Source organism: Bactrocera latifrons, unplaced genomic scaffold (assembly GCF_001853355.1).
Source record: "Bactrocera latifrons isolate USDA-ARS-PBARC rearing strain unplaced genomic scaffold, ASM185335v1 scaffold_915, whole genome shotgun sequence".
Lineage (NCBI taxonomy): Eukaryota > Metazoa > Arthropoda > Insecta > Diptera > Tephritidae > Bactrocera > Bactrocera latifrons.
Window position 1 is genome coordinate 52,675 of NW_017537618.1, and position 19,625 is coordinate 72,299.

Genomic DNA, 19,625 nt, shown 5'->3' on the forward strand with positions numbered 1-19,625 from the left:
CAGCGGCCTATAAAATGAATGAGGGTTATCGCTAGTTATGTCTATGTGTAGTGGAACTGATAGGTGCTTATGTATGTCATTCGGTCAAAGCTTATTCTTTTAGAAAATGTTAATATTGGAGCGTTTTTAAAATAGTTTTTTTTTTTGTCCTTTCTTATACTATTATTTAATACTAATTTTCGAACTTTAGAAAAAAACCTACTTAGGGACTAGTTAGTAATAAGTGTTAGTCGAACTAACAAATGTAATTGACCACAACTTAACCTATAAATCAAAAGTAAGTGCCAGCTAATTTTAAATCAGCAAATACCTACAGGACTATCAACAAACGCGCTGCAAATACGTTTATAATACTTTTCAAATGTTCATATTYTTCTTTGACAATWTATTTGTAACYWTGCCGRAAGYATACTTGCGGATTCGCTTTCATRTTTGCGAGCCAAACAAGCATCCGGTGTAATGAAATGAAGAACAGCGAGGATAATAAGACAGACATTTTAACTATAGCCGCAAGACGAACGTTTGATGGGTATCAATAATAGAAATGGCAAATTGCCTGACATACCGGAACATATAGGTGTCATTACCCCAAAGCGAAATCTATAGAATATAACTAGTGTAAGCAGCCAGCTAGTAAAACCACTGTATTTTTTTGCTTACACTCAGCCAACATCTTTATACCTATTCGAGATGTCAAACGTCAAATTTTAGTATGAAGTTATCAGTTTTGTTCAAGCTTGCATTATTTTTAATAACATAAGGACGGGTTCCACAAACTAAAGTAAGCTTTTCATCTGCATCAGCTTTCCAAAAATAAACTGAAAAAGATCGGTTTTCTTTTAACAAGTTTATTTTAGTCAAAAAAATTGTAGTTACTTATATTTTCTCACCGACTAACTTGTTGTTTCCTACGGGGAACTTCATTGCATCATCGATACACAGACAACACAAAAATCTAGAAATACACGCGTCTGTAAGCCTGAAGGACAGTTCAACAAATCTTCATGAGAATTCAAGCATTTCGAACGTGCGTCTTTCATAACTATCATATTTCGAGATTTCCATTTTCAACACAGCTCCATGTGTATAGTACATACATACTCGTATACTATATATCATCACATGTAAGTATGTAGTTCTAATCGCCTTACTGTAACGTGACGCTGCGCTGTCTTAAACTCTCCTAAATACACACATAAATACATCACTACTGCGAATATTTGGTCTATTACCTGATTGAGAACTCATCGAAGCATCACATCTTCCGCTCGCTTTCAAAAGGGTGGCACGCTTAATATGCTATTTATTTTTGTAATACCACAATTTTTGACACTACGTAGCTCCATGTCACTAATAAGCTGGAACTCATGAGCATTTTCGGATTACTACTAATATTACGACTACTATTTCTGACATTTAAAACACTTTTGAAATCATTTGACTTAAGTTGTCGTAAGCAAAGGAATTGCCCGTCGAAAGAGTTTTATGTTTCTACTGGCTTGGCTCCCACTGCATTTATGTGACAACAACTTTGTATTATTTTTTATTTTGTTGTGATGACCTTGAACTTGCAATCTGTTTTCCTTTTTATCGTTGCCAAGTTTGTGTTATTTATTTGCTTAGGGAGTTGTCGCGTATATTTTATTACTTTATGATGATGTGATGTGATGTGAGTGAAGTTCTTAGTATATTCCACAAGCACGTTAAGATGCAATATATTGAGATAGGTTTGAGTATTGAGCATCGGAACAAGGTTTTGCCATATACAAACTGAGCATTCATGATTCGCTCTTTGGAGACCAAATACAGTTAAATAGCTTATTTATGTACTAGTATTGTTTCCCACCCAACTTTATTCTCTTCAATAGCTCTCTTATCATGCGCATATGCAACATGGAAATTAGCATGCGAGAGCTAACGTATAATCCAAGGCTGGAATATCACTTATGATTAAAAGATGAATCGACAATTTTTGGTCCGGTTAAGAGAAAGCAAAGACTGAAAACAACTTAAAAAGGCTTAAGCGTGAAATTTGTAATCTGTCAAAATAAAATATCTTGAATATGTTTCTAATAATAGTTAAATTATCATAATTTAAGAGCTAAATAAATTCAAAACCTACCCACAAGATAACAAAACGGGTATATTTGTTATTAATTATTGTTTTTAAATGCACCTAATTCTATAGGATTTTAGATCATAATTCAATTAAGGAGCTTCTTACTAAGGCTTTGCGACTTCGAAAAGTTTATCCTCAAACTTGTCGCAATGAAAATATTTATTTGTGTTTTATACTCGAGCAGCAGCAGTTGTCATTTCATTTTCAAGTCATATATTTTCATATCCACACAGCTGTTTATTTGAATATACAGACGACAGCCAAAATACAATGAACTCTGAAAGTTATTAGCAAGCGTTGACAAAGGAAATAAGTTGGCATAACTTGCCTATTTATTGCTGACATTTACATATTATATAATTGCCATTAATTCATATATTGATAAACTCGCAAACATCTACCTTATATATATTTACTTGTATTGAATTCTTTCCGCGAATGTGTCGCTTATGAGCTTTCACTTTCAATTAACACCAGAAGCCGCCGATAATTTCAGTTTTTTTAGAACACAAAATTATTACTTGATTGTGCGAGTAAACTAGAAAGAGCAAGCGATTTTAATGCGTGTGAGAGAGCATGTTTAAAGGGATCCAAAAATTTTAAATCATAAAAGTATGATTCATGCAATACCGCGCTAGTTGTTCTAACTACGAAAACTTAACTTCCTAAAAATCTTCGAAAATATATTAAAGCGGTTTTGGAAAGCCACTGGAAGATTTTTGATAGTAGAAGGCGTGTCCTGTTATCTACTGAGGAACTATCAGCATTCTGATAGTTAACTGATATCCAAGTACTAATTTATATACTATATTTCCATATTTTATTTGATTTTTGCATCACTATGCTTTGAGTCTAAATTTAAACTCGAAACATTATTTTCGTATTTCTAATGAAACCAAAACTTATTTTTTTCATATTCATACTAATAAATAAATAAACAAATATCTACCATTTTGGTCGTCCACTTTTCGTCATTTTTTCCCTTAGAGACATTATTCCTTTCCCGAATTTAATTTTTTTTTTTTTTTTTTTTTTTTTTTTTTTTTTTTTTTTTTTTTTTTTTTTTTTTTTTTTTTTTTTTTGTCTAAATCAAGCATAAAATCTCACCTCTCTGGAGATATATGACTGAAACGACATCTACTGACAAAATACGAAAAAACTTTTTTGATTACCCAATATAATAATAAAATTCCATTTCTGCCTTTAACCTATTTTAACTGATGCGTCAATTGCTGGCTCGGTCGCACCTTTCAAGTACACAGCAAATAGCTGAAACAGATTTACGAGCGACTACTTTCAATATTGTTGGCTGTGTATGAATAACCAGACGTCAGTGATCATGTAACGTTTAATCGAATATTACAAGAGATTAATCATTTGAGAAGAAATAAGGTGAATTAAAAACCAAACACAAAATGACTAAATAAAGTTCTTAAACGATAAATGCAATCGAAGAGCTCTCATATAGAGAGGCATACATAAAGAGCGTGGTGTAAAAACAATGATACATAATTTAGAAATACTTAACGGGGTAATTAATCCGCTCATTATTCAACAGATGAAGCTATAGACAAAACGCCGCTAAATTCCTCATTCCAGTCTGCCTTCATTGGAAAAAATTTCAATTATTTACATGAGAATGAATTTCATGAAAGAAATGGAGAATTATGTACAGTATACTTTTTACTAACATTTACTATTTATCATTAAGGTTTCAAAATAAAACAGCTTTAAATATTAGTCAGAGAATAGAGGCTAAAAAGGAGAAGAAAACATGATAAAATAAATATCAGAATAGTGCAGAATACGAATAAAATTTTACTACATATATTCTTTCTGCCTCGCCAATAGCAAACATCATCTCCAAATAACTGTAAAATGTTTACGGGTCCCTCGTAAGTCGGACTGTTAAAGTGTGCTGGCTTTTAAGGACAAACAAATAAATTCAGCCATAAAATTCCGTGTAAAGTTGAAAATAAGTTGAATAAAGCTAGCCAGCAATCGTCAGCATTTCGAATTCGAAACAAAATGGCAATATCAAATTCAATGAATTGGAAAACGAAACTCGACGAAAGCCATAAAAGCGTGTATAAAGTGAGAACGAGCAAACTGAAATGCAAATGAAGCGCCACTTGCATCCATATTGACTGCAAGGCGTCAAACAGATGAGATGGGAGCGGCATGTAAAAACACGTGTATGGTTCCATGTAATTTTTGCTGAATTGCAAGCGAACAAAGGTATTGTGAAATAAAAAATTTTTCAGCAAGAAATAACAAGCGAATAGTCAGGTTGACTGGCATGATAAATGTAAATAAATTGAGGTTAAAAACATTATGGGAAATATATTTCAAAAATTCAGATAAAATGGTGTATTGAAATTTCCATGGAGCAAGAACGACTACTCGACTTGAGGCGAATAAAAGCGATGAAGCTTTTATTTCGCTATTTGGATATAAAAGTGTTTCCATTTCGGGAAAAGTTTGAAGTGAACTATAGGTTCAGAAAAAGGTGGGCTTAAAGCAGTCTACATTTCTGTACATACATAATTTGTGGCTTATAATAAGCTTATGCCTCAAGAGAAATAGGTACTTGATTGTGATTGGATAATGAAGGCTTACAAAACCAAGTTAGAATAATAAGCGATGAGATCCTAGCAGACATTCCAACACATTGTTTTTGTAAGGGCCTTTTTCCATGGTTTTTTATTTCCAATTTACTTACTTACATAAGTAAGTATGATTACGCAACCTTTTTAAGTGACCTTCTAGGTATCTTCTAAAAGGAATAGTAACTTGGCTGTTTTAGTTTTATGTATGGGACACAACTCTCTCTCAAGGACTGTACTAAGTAACTTGCGTTAGTCTTGGACAGTAAACTGCTATGAAAGCACAATGTGGAAGAAAAAGTAAAAAGTCTAGCAATGCTTTATATGCTCAGCACAGCCTGAGTAAGACCAATTCTGCTTTACGGTGCAGTAGCGTGGTAGACGGACTCCAAAATCCAACTACCGGATTGGAAATGGGAAGAGTTCGGAGGCTCGCTGCACTGTGCATAACCTGTCCTTTACGAACAACTCCAACGGCGGCTCTTGAACTGGTACTAAACCCGCCACCTCTTCGCTGAAAAATGCTCAGCAAAATTTGGCGGGACGACTACTGGCTGCAGGCGAATTTACTGGTAAACGAAGAAAAAAATAGTTGCCGTAAAGGTATGTTAGCTGCGCGCAACACTCTAAACACTGGCCGAGACTGCTAAAAATGGTATACGGCTAACAGCCAAAAATGTACGACAATCTGATCAGAAGCATGGTAAAGAAAGTCAAAATCCAATGCACCGAGAAAAGTCATATACAAAACGGTAGATCAGAAGTACACTTAAATTTCAATTGGCATTCAATAGAGGAGAATTTGTCCCCACGGTATGATACACTGGAATACGTATCGATAGTGAGGCTACAAAGTCTGTTGAAATTCGTGTCAAGCGCAGGCATCTTAAAATACAACTACTCCTCAAAGACCTAGTAACTGAACTCCATGTGGTTTAGCAATGAACTAAAACTGGTCTATATGTGGCTTATTGRCCTACCAGATTAATCAAACCTAACCTAACCTTTATACATATATGGTTTGCTGAAAGCCCATTAACTTTTCGAAATAAAACAACTGCTATTTCTCAGATTATTTGCCACCTGAAATTATTCATCCAAAACAAAATGCTTAATTAATCATTGGGTTGATATCAAAAATTAATTTAATCTGGTTACAATATATACAATAAATACTGGAGCCAATTCTATCGAAGAACTTTGATCTACGAAGCATGACAGCTTAATTTAACACTGTTCAGTTTGTGTTTTCCTTTATTGAATTAAATTGGATTACGTCAGATTTGTCAGCGTGTTTGAATGCTGCGTTAATTACACAACAGTAAGCTGTTAACTAATATATGAGCGTGCAAACTGACTGGCAATAAAAGTGGCTAGCGATTAACTAGAACAACAACCAAGAACTTATATATGTACATGTCTGTGTACACGTATCCTTCAATCCTAATCGCTTGGAAGATAAAATGTCTGGTTATCACTTTACAATAGGAACACATAAAGTAATGAGTAAATGAATGAGCTTCCGGGAATTCGCCATGAACATTTATGTAACACACACACTAGTAAAAATTTAATACGTGTGCACATATGTAGGTTATAGAATTAGTTATTTGACAAATTTAGTTAATGATATTTAACTGAAATGTCTGCTTATACAGTGTTTTATGTAAGAAAACTAGTCTGCAATAAATGTCAAATAAAAAATGCAAATAAAAAACACGTATTATCCACTTTTACAGGTCTCTTTTGCCGCTTCATCATACGGTACACCACTGGCGCTGATCTTCTTCTTGAGCATGTGCATGCTGGCACGCCTATGGAAGAGCGCGTTCGGTTGTAAGCCATCGGCAGAATCAAGGTAAGCCAAAGAGTCTTAAGCCCAAACAAGTGCCTAACTGAATGAAAAAATTCTTGGTCTATCTTCCACTTTCTCGCTTTCAATATTTAATTATATAAGTATATTCGCAGTTTTTTTAAGTGCGAAATGCAAATTTCTGAAGCATTATTGCATTTTGTCGAAGAAAAAAAAAAAAAGATTTTTGCTAGTAACTCAAGTGAGTTTACTGAAACGCATGAATAATATAGATCAGCTTTTATCAGTAATATTCTAAAAGCTTCTAGACGTTTTCCAAATTATATCTTTTTGAGATATCCAACTTAAAGGGACTCTATGACGTTTCTCTCTGTTAGCTAAAAGTGTTGTGTATTCTAATAAAGTGAAATACACTTGGTACTTGAGCTTGGGGAACCAGGTATAAATCTATATTTCACATAAGATCTCGCTAAAATGGCAAATCAATTATTCAATAAAAAATTTCACTTTTAGCTATTCTGAACAATTGTATCGGCTCAGTAAGCTTAGTGTCGCAGACACAGAAACCTTCAAACTGTCAAATAAATAAATGCAAGTCTATCGTTCTCTATAGGTTTTTAATAATTTTTAAATATTTTTCAGACTTCTAAGCTTGAAAGCAAAAACAGAAAATAGACCACTAACATAAGATATTCACTCATCAAGTACATATGTCTGTATATACCATGTACTTAGCTATCTTTTCTGATCCATTGCTTTCACTTGCTGCATTGGATATATTATGAATTTACTCACTCACTTCAGAAGAAAATTGAGTTTAAATTCTCTTTAAAATATTAAATAAAGTGCTTTCATAGTGAGGTAATTGCCTCAATATGAATATAAATACTTAAGGTCAATATCGAAGCTTCTTTTGTGTATTTGTTTTTGGAAACACAAATCAATTTGGTCCCTATGAATTTCACACCATATTTGTAAATAATCATATATTGGTTGTGAATTTTATTATTTGTGTGTGTTCACTTTCAATCAATTTATTTTATTTATTTTGCGGTTTTATTTTATTTAGAACCTCGAAGTATTTATGCTGATATTTATTGCTCATATCAATATCTAATCAAACATCTGAGTAAATTCTAGTATATTTGTAATTAATATTTGTTTTATTTATTTTAAACGTTTTCTCTTTACGTTCTATTGATTACAGTTTTGCAATATCATAAGCGTTATGTTGTAAAGTGGCAAATTAAATGCACAAATTTCCACAATTCATACAGTTACATGAATTTCAGTTAACATACTTTGTAGTAAATTGACCATGATAGATTAAATGAAAACTTTATTTACCATTCAGCGAGTAACATTTGTTCATAAAACAATTAAGCTTTAAGCCACAAAAGTAAATAAAATTTTGCAATTCGAATTGAACAAGGAGTGTTTAGAATATTCTTAATAACTTTCAAATATTTATAAAAATATGTACCATTACAATAAATAAATGGCTTCCGATTTTCATATCAGAATAATCTTTCGACTATTATTCATCAATTTTGCGTGCAAATACGCATAATAATAATATCTTCCACTTACCTTCGGTAATATCAGTTTGTTTGTTGGGTTTGTAGAAGCCCTTTCGATATTTTAGTTTTAGCTTTGACCTTTCGCACACACATATTCTGCATTTTAACTTTTGAAATACTTTAGCTTGAACTTCACTTATGTATGTACAAATTAAAGCAAATTTTATTCTATTTCACAACACACTTCTTTACTCATTTATTTTTTACTTTTCAGATATGTATGTTTAGTCAAATTACGTTATATTAAATAACTTTATATTTTTTTTTACATTTTCTCAAGCTTACACCATACTTTTGTAAATACTTTTCACAATTTTATTTTACACAATACCCATTTTCAATCATTCTTTTCACATAGTAACATTTTTCTCTTACACGACAATTTTGCTCGTCTCCACAACTTGTTTACATTCAATTGACACGAATAACGGCAGCCTTCGCTGTTTAGCAAATCATGTGTGTGGTGTGTGCTGTTGTTTTTTGCATGCTGAAGTGAGCAAATGAGAGCACTGAGAAGTGTGAAATCGAACTCGTGCTTCTGCAATAATAGAGTGGCCACAATAAAAATAATATATTGTATTAAAAATATATTATTGGTAAATTAAATAAATTGCAAATAGTTAATTTGGCTGAATAAGAGTACATACACATGTATAAACATACATACATCTTTTCATTTGGCACCAAAAAAACAATAGTTGTTAGGATTTCATAATTTAATAGAAAATCAATTCTGGCCACTTTCATATGCTTCTTCGAATTTCGGCAAAACTCGCAATCATTAGAGTCCACAAATACTTCGGTAATGCATATATTTCAGGCGCAGACGGAACTCCAGTTGTTGTTGGATATAGCAGTGTCATTAATTTATTCTGAATAACTTTTGAAAAAATTTACTGATTTCAAAGATTTTGGTGTMAGTCAAAAGTTAAAAAGGTCAGAATGGAACAAGTGTGCAGCACATACTTTCACAACGCATACGAGCGTGAAAGTTTAACATTAAATAAATGAGCAAAAAACATAAATTGTGCTGAATCTAAGGAAGCTGTAGTGCTACTATATAAGAGCGAACATATATGGAGCATATTTCTAGAGAACAGTTAAACGTTCGTCTTTCCATATTGCTGTAAAATATAAAATTATTAAATATTACCACAAAGTTGATATATCCTATTTTCTCTCAAAATATTTCCTCCATCTTTAGTTTGTTAGTAGTGATTAATAGCTTGCTGTTAAGCTGCAGACTTGTTCTTTCATTTATTGGCCACGTGCACAAAATCGACTCCATTTTAACGAAGTTATTCCTCTAATTGCGCCCGCAGTTTTTACTTCCGGTTATCCTGCGCCTGTCGCTAAAGCAGTTCATTTCATCTGCGCCTTTGAGGTAGGCAATGTGAAAATCAATTTTCTCGCGGTGGCTACCTTCTGGGCAGCTTTGGGTGCCTGGTAGAAATCGTCCATTTGTGCTTCAGCGAAAACAAACCTGCTCGTGACTGGGGTGACCAGATTTCATTTTTACGTAGCTTCAGAATAATGCTGTTAAAGTTTTGTTATTACTTTTAAACTTTGGGTTTTAATGCCAGAATTTACAATAATATTCATATTAATATTAAAATATATCTATAAATATAAAAAAACTTACCACTAAATAAATCGGTTTTAGGTGAAAAAAAAATTTTAAGGTTTGTATTACTTTATTTCAATATTTTTTGCAGTGAACAGAATTTTCTTTTCACCATACTTACTAATTTAGTAGAGATTATTCACTTTACTTTTGTGTTGATTAATGTTAATTACATTATATATGTATGTGCAAAATTTCATTTTTTTATTTTATTTTATTTTTTTTTTTTTTTGTTTTGTCTGCTGTAAATTAGAATATGATGCCTTATGGATTAGTTCCGCATGTCACATGATGCCTCTCATCATAATTCAATGACAAAGTTATGGCTGTTAAGTGCTGTTGCGTTTCTCCGCCTGTGTTGGCCTGCGTAGAGCATAATTATGCTTGTTTTGTTAGGATTCCAGGTGAAGGGTTCACATGTTTTAGAAGCTAAAAGAAAAAAAAAACAATTAATTATAGATTAATTTGTTATATATTTATTATATTTCCTATCCTTTAACTACTAATGGCAAAAGAAATATTGAAATATTTTATATTCTATGCTTATAATATTACCTAGATATATTGAAAATACTTCTCTGCAAATTCCTACACGCTCTAACCCAATCTAAAAAAGTAAAATCTTTTTTTTTTTTTTTTTTTTTTTTTTTTTTTTTTTTTTTTTTTTTTTTTTTTTGCGAAATTCTTCATGTCAAATAAGTATACTTCTTCAAAACTAACTAACTGCAAGCATTCGATATTCTGTTGCAAACATATTCTATGAGCACACTCAACTTACTAAGGACATTTGCACAGACATCACTTGAAAGCAAAGGATATAAGCATAGAGATATATATGTACATGTGTACATATATTGATTGGCTCGAATTTAGTTTTTTGGTAGCTTCCTTACATCTTTCGCACATTTTTCGGAATATTTTCGTGCTGATGGCGCAATTCACAGAAAATCTGTTAATAACCCATAGACTATCTGCCAGCAGGAAAACAAATAAATGAATATATATTGAAGCTAGCTTTTTGTTAAAAATTATTGCAACTTTTTATAAAAAAATATTTTTTTTGGTTTTTGAAGTTGACGTATTTGCCAATACCAAGGATTGTTATAGTTAGTAGTTTTTTTACATAATGTAAACTAGAGTTTATTTTTAATAACTTTAGACCACTGTTATTACTTACTGTTGTTACTTTTGCGTGTCTGTCTCACTAGCTACTATATCCAGCGTCCGATTCATCTTTTTTAAAGTGCCTGTGGCCACCCGTGGAAATCAGCATTCCGGCCATCAGCCGAATCAAGATAAGCAGCACAGCAGATTATTTGAGTTGTATGCTTCAATTATGCACAAACATGTATGAGTGATAATTTATCACAAGCAACACATATCTTTGATTAACTTTATTTATGTTTTACATATGTACTTGGAAATCAGAACTGGTGAGGATAATTTATGTAACCACCAACTAGTTAATTGTACTAGCAACCTGGAAAATGGTTTGAACTGTTAATTTTTAGCCATTTATAAGATCCCTGAAAGTTATGGTCAAATGAAAGGAAAGTTGCTTAAGATAGTCTTTAGAAAATTTTGAAGCAATAAATTTAAAACTTTTTATTATGTATATCCAAATTGTAGCAAAAGGTTGTGGAACAACTAATCTGACAACTGACTGACACGAATATTAAAGCTCTGAATTAATAGGCAACTACACACGCCACAATTTGTGTACAATATATTTGCTCCAAGTACGTCGCCGACACTCCCATGGGTGTTACCAAAAAATTGCTTTATTGGCCCAAAGCGAACTAACGAAATTCCAACGCATTTCCTGGAAAAGCTGTAAATTAGTCACGTTTACCGGACAATGTGTGCACACTAAAGCTGACATTTTTTTGTTGTTCTTTCTATAGATGCAAGCAGCCCGAGAGGCAGGTCAGCTAGTAAAGGTTGCACCTATTACGCATGGATAATGAAAACCAAACAGTAACATGTTAACGAAGGCACGGTGGGTTCTAAAACATCATCGAAAAGGGGAAAAAAAATAACTCCTTGCTTGGGTTTTGTTCAGGTTTGTCGTACTTAAGCTAAAATGATTCCGAATTCAAAATGTTTTTTATTATTTTAGTTGTAATGTGATAAATTTAATGAGTTTAACGACACTATGTGGCGTAGAAGACTATGATATTAATTACATTTTGGATTTTTATGTTTGGTTCGAAATTCATTATTCTCAAAACTATATCCGTAACTTATTAAAATGGAATCCACTTTTATGTTAACTGCATTCGAATGATGTTCGTTCAAAAATCTTAAGATATTTTAATTGGAGTATTCAAGTTCTACTATAGAAAGTTCAGTAACATGATGAATCAGAATACTACACTTCACTACTTGAACATATATGTTGTTCACTAGTAATATTTCAATACTTCTTTAATTAGCTATCTTTTTATTCGGTGAGACAGGTGGCACTTCTCAGCTTTGCCAAGACAGTAGATTCACACAGTCAACCAGAGAATATTATTTACAACGTAAGCGAATTAAAAAATTCAATATAAGTATTTGAACTAAGTAAACACGACAAATCTAATATATTGCATTTAAAATAAAGAAAATAATTTTGTTTAAAATGTAAGAAGAAAATTTTAATTCATTAGACGCAAATTTATCGAATTTTTATAAAATTTTAAAAGGTTTTTTATTTTCTTTAATAATAATCAATAATTGCATAGAATTTGCTAATCAGTAGCCTTTAAACCTGATGAAACATATTTCAAAATATAGGGTCGTTCTTTAAGTAATTTCGTTTGATGACAACAGCTGATTTTATGGAATTTTTTCAGACCTAATTTTCTTTTTAACCCTTTAAATATTTGTATATCAAATATCTTAATGTTGCGAAACATTTTCTTAAGGTCAAAAACAGTATGCTCGGCACATGTTGGTATTTTACCATCAAAAGAGTAAAAACGCAGTTCAAGCAAGGGGAATAATGTGCGATGTGTAAGAGGAAGATGTGTTGACCGTTGGTTTACAAAATTTCGTAACGGCACTTTCGATCTTGGGGATGCACATAATGGTAGGAATCTTGAAGCGGATGTGGATAAAATAAAGTTGTTGGTCGATTAAGGTCGTTAAATAACCACTCTGGATATTGCTGAAAGACTTGTCTCATTCGACCGTTCATATACACCTGTAAAGTATAGAAATAATTTCGGAGCTTAACATATGGGTCTTCTTGTTCTTACAGAACGGACATTGCTAGGCAGAAAACCATCTCAAACCAACTTGTAGGCTGAAAAGAAATACGAACATGATCCGGATCGGTTGATTTGAATTGAATCTATACACTATAAAGGTAGCAGTCCTACAATATAGCTGCTTGGCAGCTGATCTTTTGAGAAAAGCAGCCAACGAGCTTCGGAAAATTGGCTTTCAGCAGGCTCTATAAAAGAATCGCAAGCGCGATTGCTCATAGGTTCTCCTTACTTACTATATCATATCTTTTTTTCATTATTACAGAAACAACACCAACTTTGTCCTTTTATTTAGTGATAAATATACATTTATGTTTAGTATTCCTGTAGAAAGATAATATGGTACATACAATAACTTCATTCATATTTTAAAAATAATTTCATGTGTAAAATACTTCGTGATGATTTACAAAATATCACATCGCTCAAATACTAATATTTCGTTTCCCAACTGTGACAAGGATGCATAAGAACAATAACCACAAGCATTTACATTTCGCCTAATTCAATACATATTTATTCTGAAGTGTCATTTAGCTCTCATAACTGATATCACAATTTATTTACATACATCAACCATTGACATTGCCACGGTCTCTTAAAATCACAGCTGAAATATGATACTGATTCAATAAATTACGAAAGCCAATGAAAAAGCCATCCTGTTGGGTAAATGGATTTGAACGAAAAATATACGTATGATTTCTTTTTATTCTCTTCTTGGTCGTAGGATATGAAATAAATTTATAAACTGACAGATATTCTTCGAGGATATGTTTGTGTTTGAATTTTTTGTAAATTCCCTTTTTGACGTGAATGACTTTTCTTGTTAAATTTTAACTCTAAATGTGCGTGCGTCGGAATATTTTTTCAAATTTTGCATTTTCTTATTACCAAACAAAAATGTTGATAGTAAAAATAAGTTTTACTAAGTTTACCTTGTTTTTTGTTGTTTATATATTAAATGGAGAAAACTTTGTAGACTCCATATTAAGCTTGCAGCGAAGTCTGCAACACCGAGAAGGAAACTTATCAGACTCTATAAAACATATACATAAATTTTCGGATTACAAAACCTTGTCGCCGATTGATGATATGGCACGTATATAGCAACATATCAATCGTCGGAGACGAATAGAGAAATACGATTCTCTAAAATTTTAGCAACTAACACATAATTTCGGCTTATATTGAAAAAAAAAAATGAATATTGTCCTAAGTATTGCCATAAGATGTGTGTTTGCCAACCATTTTATATGAAAAGAAAAAGAAAATTCATGTAAAGGCCACCCATTCATATAAAGTATCACCATTTCATAGCTTTCCCTTACTTTCGCTGTCATTTGCAGAGGCATGAAATTGCAAAAATCAAAAACCTTTTTCCCACACTTTTTCATTTAAGTGGAGAAGAAACACGTTTGAACAGATTTGAAAGTGTTTGAGGTGTGATAAAATGCAAAATGGGAAATCTAACAAAGCAGAGTAGAGCCAACACCTCGGCCTTGGTATCACTGTCAGGAAAAATAAACTAGAAAAGCTGTTCTTTAAAGATATGATACTTATAATGGTATGAAGGGTATTTAGATATTTATGTGACAGTGAGTAACAGCAAGTGGCTAAAGACTTTTATAAAATAAAGAGCTCGTTCGCTATCTGCTAGAATTTAACTGCAAGATGTAAATGAAAGCGGATGAGTATTTAAAAGTTTAATACTTCACATCTACATACTCTAAGTTTACTAATTTTATAAGAAATAATTGGCTAATACTTAAGTTTTGTTTTAACCGTATAGTACTTATTTATACAATCAAGTCTTGCGGTATTTTTTTCTTGAATTTTCAATTGTCCATAACATTTTTTTGATGTCTCTTTCGACCAATTCAGCGATTTTATCGCAATTTTCGACGACAGACCTTCCGGAGCGTGGCGCATCTTCGCCCACATCGACACCAGAACGAAAACGTTGAAACCATCGTTGTGCGCTGGAAATGGAAACTGTATCGGGTCCATAAACTGCACAAACTTTATTGGCGGATTGAGATGCATTTTTGCCTTTATCGTAGTAGTACTGTAAAATATGCCGTATTTTCTCTTTATTTTGCTCCATGTTTGCGACGCTATACCTCACGAACGACTTAAAAGGAACGACAATCAATCAAACACGTGTTAGCGCGTGAAATGAGCTTTCCAAAAAGGTGTAGCATGACCCGATGCCACGAATAAAACTAGAACTACGCACTCTCAGCGCCAACTAGCGAAAATACCGCAAGACTTTTTTGACAACCTAATATAAAACATTTGTATAAAACACGTATCATTTCGGTTTATACACCATTTCACATTGACTAGCTCATTTGCGTTTTCACTTGTATCTACCAAATTGAGTGTTTGCAACGTTCGAGAGTTTGAAGTAAATAGCTAAAGCACACAAAGCACCTGAATAGTAAATATTTGTTATGAGCATGCCGGAAAAGGTAACGCAAAACATTTTCTTTGTTTACAGTCTATAGGCTGCAGCTTAATTTATATTTTTTCATTTAAGTGTTCATATTATGTTAAAGAAGTTCTCCGAAAGAATTTTATTTTCCAAAACATTTAGTATTTCTTCTTTTAGCGTTGAACCATAAACTTGTTGCCAATGTTGTACTGAAAAATTCTGAAAACTTCCAGGAACATATTCACTCAAATATACATATTTGAAGTTCTTCACTGTATGAAATATAGAATATTTGAACTGTAAACCCTCTGAAAGTCTTACTGTGCTTCTCATGATGATTTTGTGGTGCATCTCTAAAACAAACTTTTGTAATTTTATTTTTCAAAGAGTAAAAAAAAAAATATTTCAAATTTCACTGCGATAATTTCTTTACTACATCATTCTAATAAAAATGAAAATTAAACCAATTTTACAATTTTTCGTTCCCTTTTACAGATCAACAATTATTTCGGAGTTGCTGACCTTTCACAAGCAAAAAAGCGTAAGAGGAATACCCCAGTCAAGTGACCCGAATAAATACAAACGAAGTAGCAAATAAACTGTTAAATATTGGGAAGAAGGATGCTGGATAAAGCACAGAAAAACGCCCAACTGGAAAAAGGCCTCGGCACACATTCACAATATGTATCAGTTGTCGTTTATGAAGGCAAAACGGAATCGAAAATTTAACTCATACGACTGCATAGAATATGTAATATCAAGGACAAACTTCCGCAGGAAGTAAAAAGAACCAATCGCAATCGCAGTCACAGATTTATTTAATCTTAATAAAATTATTTAATCTTAATAAAATAATAATAAAAAAATAAATAAATAATCTTAATCTATTTAGCGGAATGATACAACATCGTACTGCAAGGTCAACCCTCACCCACGTGAATTGTTGAACTTATTATTCTTCGGAGCCAACTGAATGTGTGCGATAGCTGCTTGTATGATCACTATGACAGATTGGATTACTCATACTGGTACGACTGATAAAATTTGGTAGAATCTTATTTTATTTGAAAATGTTTTAATGCAGCTCTTATTACTATTATGTTAATAGACATTGAGGCATTATTATAGATTAATATTTATATTTCTGCCGAAGTTCAATTTTTTTGTGTCGTATATCATCATATCAGTATGAATGTTTACAACAAACTTAGAGATGTTTTTCACTTCATTATACTCTTAGCCACTAAGTGGTCATTAGGACTTAAAGAATGTTTTCACAGGCCTCATCGTTGTTCCAGCAGCTTCAAAGCAGTCTTGTGTTGTATCCTTGGACAGTACTATAGCGATTTATGAACCATTGTAGTTTTAATTTTTTTAAAGTAACTTTCTTTAGTGCATCATGAAGGCAGTAGTTAATAGAACAGAAAATTTAGCAAGGCACGCTGCAAAATGTATTATAAGCTAGACTGTTTAGATTAAAAACTTTACAAACATATTTCCACAGTATTGTAATTCCCAACAATTTTATTTTCTTTATCTTATTCAAAGGTATCACCACTCTTTGTGGTCATAAATTTTAGGCCTAAAGGATTTATTTTGAGACTGTCAGAATCTGAGCGCATTACAGCTTTCAGCCCTTTAATATAATATTTATGGCAGACATTTTATGAGTTACGTGTTATACAAGCGAAGCAATAAAATATGCAAAAGGATTATTAAGTGTGAATTTGCATAATAAAGGCGAAATAAATGCTTGTATTCGTCGTTACAATAAGTGGTGTGTACACAGTTTGCCTACTTGCCATATCGAAGTCTTTTTGTTAGAAGTATCAACCATTATTTAGAACAAAAAGTCATGTATAACAACTATCGGTTTGGAAAAGTTCTAGTTGTCATAATACACCTTCTGACGTACTAATTACAGCGGCTTTTATTGGAGCTCTACCTCCACTAAACGCAACTTCAGATCAAAGCCTCAAAACCCAATTTTCAACATAACCACCTGAGATGAAACTAACTTTCGTCTGACTAATGTGAGTTATTATTAATTTTCGCTGATCTTGTTGCTTTTGAGTGAGGTGTATCAATATGAAATCACCGGCCATTAAAATGCCCTTTAACCAGCACACTAAAAATATTGCACAGCAGTCGTTGGCTTAAGCTTTCATTCAATCAGTCGGGTATAATCATATATTCACCTACGTATATCAGAAGAGTAATTTGAGTTCAACAATATTTGATGTGATTTATTTACAATATCACAATATRATKTGYTTGTCACAGAAATTGCGTTTTCAATCCAATTTTGGCACCAACGCTGGTTAATTATTATGATGATTGTAACTCAGATGGAATTGGCTTTTCCTAGTTGGTTTACGATTTATTGCTGTAGCTTGAGTCTCAGGTAATTAAGTTGAAAATAGGCTTTTGTGGATTTCAGCCAGCTTTTCGTGAAGCAAAAAATTCAACATGARCGTGTTTTTCTGCTGAGTAATTTTTGTTCAATGTACGTTCGTACTTTCGCATACAAGTTGTACAATTATTAATTGAATAGGCGACTTGATTGTCTGACACATACAACATGTACTACTTTCTACAATTTTTCTAAATCTGTAAGTCGTGACCGTCCAATATTCCCATGAATCCATTCAGATTAAAATCATGAAAACGAGCAATGAAAGCAGACCGAAAAAATGTTGTTCATATGCCAGAGTGAACAATATTCATTCAAAGTTCAATTCACTTAAAACGCACTTCATCACAAATGCTTCGAATTTTCATTTGAAATGATTTGAATGCMTACTTTTGCAGATGGATTCAAAGTACTGACAATACGGAAAAGGAATTCTAACATTTTACGGGAAGAAAAATTTAAAAGTAATAATATTTACTTTATCTTACTTATCCTCACTAACTAACACAGCGGAAAATCAAAATATCATCTACGGATATGTATAAGCATGACCAATTAACAGCACGTTAAAAAAATTATTCATACAATCGAGACGTAAAATTCTGAAACAAATCAGTAGTTGTTGAGGCTTTCTGCACAAATTGTTATAGGGGATTATTTTCAGTACGGATTATTTCAAACGGATAAGTTTATATAGAAAGATAGAGTTATTCGCTTATTTAACCATTATTTATTTTAAAATAATTCAACTAACTTAACTAAATTCGATATTTTACAATTTTAGTTAACGAATTGTGGTCACTCGAAATTTGTTGTATGCCTCGAAGCTAAAATACTTTTAGACAAACCCATAGAAAACAGACATTCTGCTTGATATGAATGGAACTTTAAAGCAAATCAAGATTTGAACAACCATTAAACACATGCACATGCATAGATATTCAATATGTAAGTCCACAAATTTATTTACAAAAGGTTGGAACTGCATACTTGAAAATCTAATTAGAAAGGTATTAAATTTTACTTATATAGACAYCTGCGTAAGCATGTATGTGGTTCGCTTTTGCGTCAATAGAATGGAATAAGCATAAAAATAAATATAACTATTTCACGAATTCTTCTTATTTACTTGGAGAGACTCATATTGTGGAAATTTCAGAAAGTAGTATTTAATCTGTGCTCTTAAAAATACTTTTAAAATTATTTTATATTTGTTAGACACACAGTATAGAGGAAAAATTTGTTAAAATTTTTACAAACAACAAACACAATCTGGATCTCTTATTTGTGTAAAATAATTTTCGCAAATTTTATCTAAAAGTCAGCTGTAAATGTATAGTCATGAAGGAAACTATTTTTTTATTGATACAGACTAAATGAATTATATAAAATTACTAATTAATGTACATATTGTTAATATCAGAATAAATGTGAGAATTATATCACAAAAAATAAAATTTAATTTTTCTAATCAAGCATTGACGTTTCTGCGTTATTTACAGAATACACTTGAAGACATAACTAAGTTGGCTGTCTAAATCGTGGCTCACAAGACATACTGCATCATATAGTAGACATTGGTGTTTTATATTATATTTATAATACGAAATCTTAATCAGTATATATATGTAACAAATAGCAAAGGAATGACAAGGTATTGCGGTCACGTTACAATGAAATTGATTGTGATATTTAAATGCTGGTTCAACTTGTGAAGTTTGGCATGACTTAAAATTTATATTTAATAAAACAAAATTGAAAACCTCAAATTTTGTGTTGATT

At 32.0% G+C, this 19,625-nt stretch overlaps 1 long non-coding RNA gene across 1 annotated transcript; it reads left to right on the forward strand.

Annotated features, from left to right (window-relative positions):
- The first annotated feature begins 6,467 nt into the window (after window positions 1-6,467).
- LOC108977584 lies at window positions 6,468-19,612 on the forward strand. The gene is made up of 3 exons (XR_001994047.1): window positions 6,468-6,583; window positions 15,926-16,458; window positions 19,346-19,612. It is a non-coding gene; the product is annotated as an uncharacterized LOC108977584 (long non-coding RNA).
- Window positions 19,613-19,625: the final 13 nt, after the last annotated feature.